This window comes from Petromyzon marinus, unplaced genomic scaffold, assembly GCF_048934315.1.
Source record: "Petromyzon marinus isolate PM22_M1 ecotype Great Lakes invasive population unplaced genomic scaffold, UKy_Petmar_22M1.pri1.0 PM_G_Scaffold_11, whole genome shotgun sequence".
Classification (NCBI taxonomy): Eukaryota; Metazoa; Chordata; class Hyperoartia; order Petromyzontiformes; family Petromyzontidae; genus Petromyzon; species Petromyzon marinus.
In genome coordinates this window covers 4684704-4691094 of record NW_027422662.1, presented here as the reverse complement: position 1 = coordinate 4691094, position 6391 = coordinate 4684704, and positions in this window count along the sequence as shown.

The window sequence follows — 6391 nt, the reverse complement described above, 5'->3', positions numbered from 1 at the left end:
TTGTCAAGGGGTGCCTCTGCGGATGTGTAAGCTTTAACTTTAACATAGCCATTTCTGTGACCAGTCACAAGCTAATCACTCGGCCATTTCAATGCTAAATTATATGCTAATTCCTTTGTCAAGGCGCTTTGTTTCTTCTGACACAGCTTAAAGGTCATGATCTGAGCGTGGCTTTTTTCACTCCAGCGCTGTCCTACCAGACAGTCTCGTCCCTTCACCTGATGAAGGCCGCTTGTGTTGTGGCCGAAACGTCGTCAGAATATTATTGTGTTATTTTATTTTATCAATTTATTATTTTATTCTCATTCTACGTGACTTTACCGAAAGAACCAAAGAAGATGAATCCTTGCAGTCACGAAAGCTTTAAATCGAAACAGTCTAGTCTGTTTATTCGTGGAGAATAAATAATCGACGGTAAAATAAAACAAGATTATGCAATTCAAGTGCGTGATGCTGCTGCTGGCGGTGGTTACCGCGTGTGTGTAGAGCTGCGCCGTGAGGTACCCGGGTACGCGCGTGCATAATCATGCAACGGTTGTTGCGGTTGTGGCAGTGGTAGTTGTGGCTATCGTGGTGGTGGTGGGCATTGTGGTCGGTGGCACGACTGGTGGTGCTCGTGCGGAGCCGCGGTCGCGCATCTTTACACGGCTATTTATAGCGCGAGTCGTAGCGGACGAAGGGAGCGACGCGCGGGCAGCCGCCGCGCTATTTTTAGCGTGGGCACGTGGTGGGTAACCGCGCATGGCCGAGTGTGGGCAGCGGCGTATACCTGGGTACGTGTAGGGGAAATGCACGCGGGGAGCGTGTGTGTGCGAATAACCCGAGGTGGCCGAGAGCCAGCCAAGAGTTTGCGCGGAGGCAGCGAGCTCGGAGCTGCGAACGGCAGCAACGAGGAGGGAAGAGGAGGAGGAAGAAGATGAGGGGCAGCAGCCCCCACGCACTTGCCACTAACAGAAAATCAATCTCGTGTTCCGGTGCCACAGCCGTTCCGTGTATTTGGACTCTTTCAGCTCGCTGTCGCATCAATGCGCACGCCTCCAATGCCCCGGAGGAGAACTCATTAGCAAGCACGGCCAACGCCACTGCCTGGGAATGCGCTCCAACAGGACAAAATTAATCCGCGACAGAATGAATAATAAATTACGGTCGCATTTTAGGCCCACGTATGGAATAATCAGGCGTGGATTTACCCATATGTGGAATACCGCTACGGGAATCGACGTATTTTAACGACCCAACAATCTTCAAATAAACGGGGAATCGACCGATTTTTTTTTACCATGCAAAATCTCGAACACTGCTTGATCCATGCTCGAGCAGAAAGAAACAGGTGTTCAAAATGTCACAGCTTGATCCATGCTTGATCATTCCGCCGCGGATTCATTATCTCCCGTTACAGCGCGCCTGTCGCAAACACGTGTTTTATTACAGAGTGCGGTGTAGCACATGCGCCTGCAGACATTACGTAATCCACCGGGCATTAATAATAGCAACTCTGCCCCTGCCACGCGCATGTCACTTGCGGAGATGCGAGAGGCGCGCAGAAGTAAAACTATGACCCAGTTCAAAATGTCCATAAAGATTGATTCCTTTGAGAGAGAAAAAAATGCCGTGCCATTTTATTACTTACTTATCCATCTCTTATCCATCTCTAATCCGCCACTGTGCCATCACTCCTGGCATGAATCGTCCATGCAGCCATTATTCATGAGCTGTAAAAATAATAATGTACAGCCTTTAGTCAATCCACTGCTGAACAACATACAGCGGTATACAACAACATACCTGTCCTGGGCCTTCCCAAGGTCAACTCAGCCTTAAATATCCGACTGATGTCGTGTGTGAACATCAGCACTGGGGAGACAAAGGTGGCGAGGCCATGCTGCAGATGACACCACAATTGATGTGCTATGCTGGTCTTTATAGGTGCCTGCAGTCTGCATGTGGCTCTGTGGTATATTAAAAGCCAAGTAAGAGATCTGGGTATTTGTTTGCTTGATGTATGCGCTATGCAATGTCAGACTGAAGCACACATTAACATGAATAATAAATGTCATTTAACATTTATATACAGCCTAAAACCAAAACAACAGTGAATCTTCACCCACTCACCACTCACTCACCACACTGCAGGTCACAACACTCACTCACTACTCACTCACCACACTGCAGGTCACGACAACACTTACCCACTCACCACCCACTCACCACACTGTAGGTCACAGCAACACTCACTCACCCACTCACTCACCCACTCACCACACTGCAGGTCACACCAACCACTCACCACACTGCAGGTCACAACAACACTCACTCATCCACTCACCCACTCACTCACCACTCAGGTCAGGACAACGCTCCCTCACCCATTCACCCAGCCACTCACTCACCACACTGCAGGCCAAGATGATGATGATGATCATCATCTTGATCATCATCCAGCGGTGGACTGACAGAGTGATGTGAGAGAGACAGAGAGAGATTAAATGAAAGCCATTTCATTTAATCTCTCTCTGTCTACTCGTATTTAGATGGATTCACACTCTGTTGATATTCTCTGTCAGACACTCAGATATCTCTCTCTCTATCAATATAGATGGATATTTAAAAAAAAAACCTGCGTGTGACGCTGTTGGGCCACAAGGGCTGTTAGAGAGGCACCGATGGAAGCTCCCACACCCGTCCGCCTTTGTCTTCCCAACTGCGGATATTAAAAAAAAAGTTTTTTTTTTACTCCACCCGCACTGAAGGCCAAGGGGCGCTCTATGGGACTCACAGAACCGGTTCCGACACCATTCGCCACTGATGACAGCCGTGGTCAGTAATGGAACTGCTCTTAGTAGAAGCTGCTGCTGGGTTCGTGGAGCGTAGATGCGCTAACCACTGCGCTACCGCTCCCCGTACACACACACACATATATAAAACTACACGCGTGTCTATTCGTACTTCATGTGTACATGACGTTATCATCATGCACACTCGACGTGGTCAATCCACTGCTGGATGAAGTCTCCGTGGGCTCCATGCTACAGCCATATCCCACCATCCTGCCAAGCGACACACACACACAAATATAATAATTATTATTTTTTGACTTAAAACTTTCGTCAATGCCGACATTCGTAATTCTGGGTTGTTTCGGTAAAGTCACGTAGAAGGAAAATACAAAATAAGTTTGAAATTAAAAATAATAAATTTAAAATAATAAAAGCTGTTCCTTTAGGTCATTCGGTAAAGTCACGTATAAAGGTTTAAAGGAAATAACAAAAAAAAGTTGTAAGTCTAAAATTGTATTTCTTACACTTGGCCAAAAGAATGGGGGAGGGGGGGTATCGCGTGATTTCAAGAGGACATTTGGAAACCATATAAAGTAACACAGACGGTCGCGGTCTGTGTTGCTTTATATGGTTTCCAAATTTTTCTAAAACCTGTTTGATTTAGTGTGCTCCTCTGTGTATATATCTGCAGTTATGTGTTTCCTCTCTCTCTTAAATTTAGCTCTTCTGTACCTGATGATTGCTTTTGTTGCAATCGAAACGTCGTATGCTATTATGTAATTTTATTATTTCTTATGCCTACGTGACTCTACTGAATGTTATTAATTAGGAACGGGGGCGTGACCAAGGGCGGAGCCTGAAAAGGGGGCGTGGCCAATGGATGGTCCTGGAAAGGGGCGTAGTCAAGGGGCGGGGCCTAAGGAGGGGCGTGACCAAAGGGCCACGCCCACGAAGGCCGAGTCCCAGGAGCGATGGCGTCTGTTCGCCGTCTCTGAGAAGGATTCCGCCGGCTCCGACCGCGGCTCCTCGGCGTCGGCCTCTTCGGTCTCCGCTCTTTGCGCAGCAGGTAGAGTGTCACGACGAGGAGCTGTCCTCGTCACCATTGCATCGTCATCCCCGTGGAGTGTGTGTGTCTCGTTACCCGTGGTGGTCACCACACACACGCGGCACGCAGTAGTGAGCTGCTAGATGCCAGCCAAGAGCAGCACAAAGTGGAGCCAATCTCTCTCTCTCGCCCTCTCTCTCTTTTACGATCAGAAGAAACAAGGAGATGCTCGGTGTAGTCGGCTCTTTGCTCCGTTCATCATTTCGTTTTTTTGTGTTTTTTTAATGCTTTGCTTTATGTAACCCCCCCCCCTTTTAAGTGAAAGACCCAAAAAAAATCTTTTTTTTCTTTCCCCCTCCCTCTCTCTCGCTCTCTCTCTCGCTCTCCCTCCCTCTCCCTTTTTTTTACGATCAGAAGAAACAAGAAGATGCTCAGTGTAGTCGGCTCTTTGCTCCGTTCATCATTTCGTTTTTTTTTGTGTTTTTTTAATGCTTTGCTTTATGTAACCCCCCCCTTTTAAGTGAAAGACCCAAAACATTTTTTTCTTTTTTTCTTTCCCCTTCCCTCTCTACCCCCTCTCTGCCCCCTCCTCTCTCTCTACCCCCCTCTCTGCCTCTCCTCTCTCTCTACCCCCTCTCTGCCCCCCCTCTCTCTCTGCCCCCTCTCTTCCTACTCCATTTGGCTCTCTCTCGCTCTCCCTTTTTTCTTTATAACTACGACAAGTTCTGCATCTGCACGCAGCCCTTCCCACAGTCAAACGGCCTCCGACGGGTAGCTTAGATCTGCATGCAGAGCTCTCCGTCATCTGCCACCGAGCACACGGCCTCCTCCAGCGCCCACTGCTCCTTGAAGGCCGGCACGGCGTGGGTCAGCCGCGCGTGGCGGAACTCCAGCCACACCCTGGCTCCGACCAGAGCGCGGAAGATGCCCAGGCTGCTGGCCGGACGTTGCCCCTCCAGGGCCACCTTCCTCGCCCTGTATATGGCAAACTTGGCGTAGCCGAAGAGCACGTTGACCAGCCCCTGAAGATGTTGGGGTCCGTCGCCCTTCGGGTATCCAAAGATGAGGACCGTCGCGGAGAAGTGGAGGCTGAACCTTAGGAGGATGTTTCTCAGGACCTTGAACAGCGAGTCCAGGCTCTTGCACTCCACGTATTGGTGCGCCACCGTCTCCATTTTACCGCAGAACCGGCACTCCGGGGACGTGTCGGTGAAGCGCGCCAGGGAGACGTTGGTGGTGACGGTGCCGTGGGCGATGCTCCAGCTGAGGTCGCCAATGCGGTTGTGCGTCCGTCTGCAGTAGAGTTGCCTCCAGCGAGGCTTCTCCGGAGAGACGCAGGGCAGGGCTTTCCTCCAGGCATGGTCCTTGTGGCTCCTCAGGGTGTCCTGTTGGTGGAACCGGACTATGTAGGAGTAGAGCACCTTCCTCTTTACATTTGCGAAGGCCACCTCCGGTAGGTCTTCTAGCCGGCACAGGTTGTGATCCGCCTTCGTTTGGCGATGCAGTGGCACCACTGAGAGCTCCGGTGGAGGGGGACCGAGAGGGGCCTCGTCATCCCCAACGCCGATGGGGGGCATTCTCCCCGCTGCCGCTGAGAAGGCCCCCTTGGCTTCGGCCAGGATCCGGGCAGCCACCCGGAGCGACTGCAGCCCTGTCTTTGCGGCCACGTCTGCTGGTCCGAGCCACCGGCCCAGTGTTTCAGGCTCCACCAGATCTCCCATCCTGGTGAGCCGCGCGTTGGCGAGGCGCCTCTCCATGCCAGGGGTGGTGGTTGTGGATGGTAGCTTTGTCTGTGGGTTCCTGAGGATCGGTTCGAAGACCAGATCCTCGGCCGATCGCGGTTGGTTCAGCCTCCTGACGGCGAGGGAGCTCCATGTCTGCAGGACGCTTCTGTAGAAGGGTGGCAGCTGTCCCAGTGGGAGGCCCTGCAGGTCTATGTAGAATACTTGCTTGGAGCACTGCAGACCCCCCAGCTGTTTCAGGAGGAAGGAGGCCGTGACGCTCCTGGCCGGTGTAGGGGCGGCGTGCAGGAACTTTTGCGCTGCCTGCAGTTGGAAGGTGGCCAGCTGACTCCGCACGCACACCAGCCCGTGACCGCCCTCGTCCAGTGGCAGGGCCAGGACCCCAGCCGCGACCCGGTGTCCTCCACCCGACCAGAAGAAGTCGAGGACTCGCTTCTGAAGTGCGTTGACGAGGCTCATGGGGGGGTGCAGGGAGAAGAGTCGGTGCCATAGCATGGACGTCACCAGCTGGTTCACCACCAACGTCTTTGTCCTGAAGGTGAGGAACTTGCACAGGCGACTCCAGGTGGCCAGCCGCTCCTTCACCTTCTCCTCCAGCTCGACCCAGTTCCTCTGCGGTGGTTCCTCCTCTGGTCCGAGGAACACCCCCAGGTGGTGCAGCGATGTTGTGCTCCAATTGATGGCTTTTGCCTTCTCGGGACACTCGGTCATGTCCCACGCTCCAACCAGCAGGCCGCTGCACTTTTGCCAGTTCATTTTTGATGAGGAGGCTTTCGAAAAGACCTCCAGGCACTCATGCAGCAGGGCGACATCAGCCAGGGAGCGCA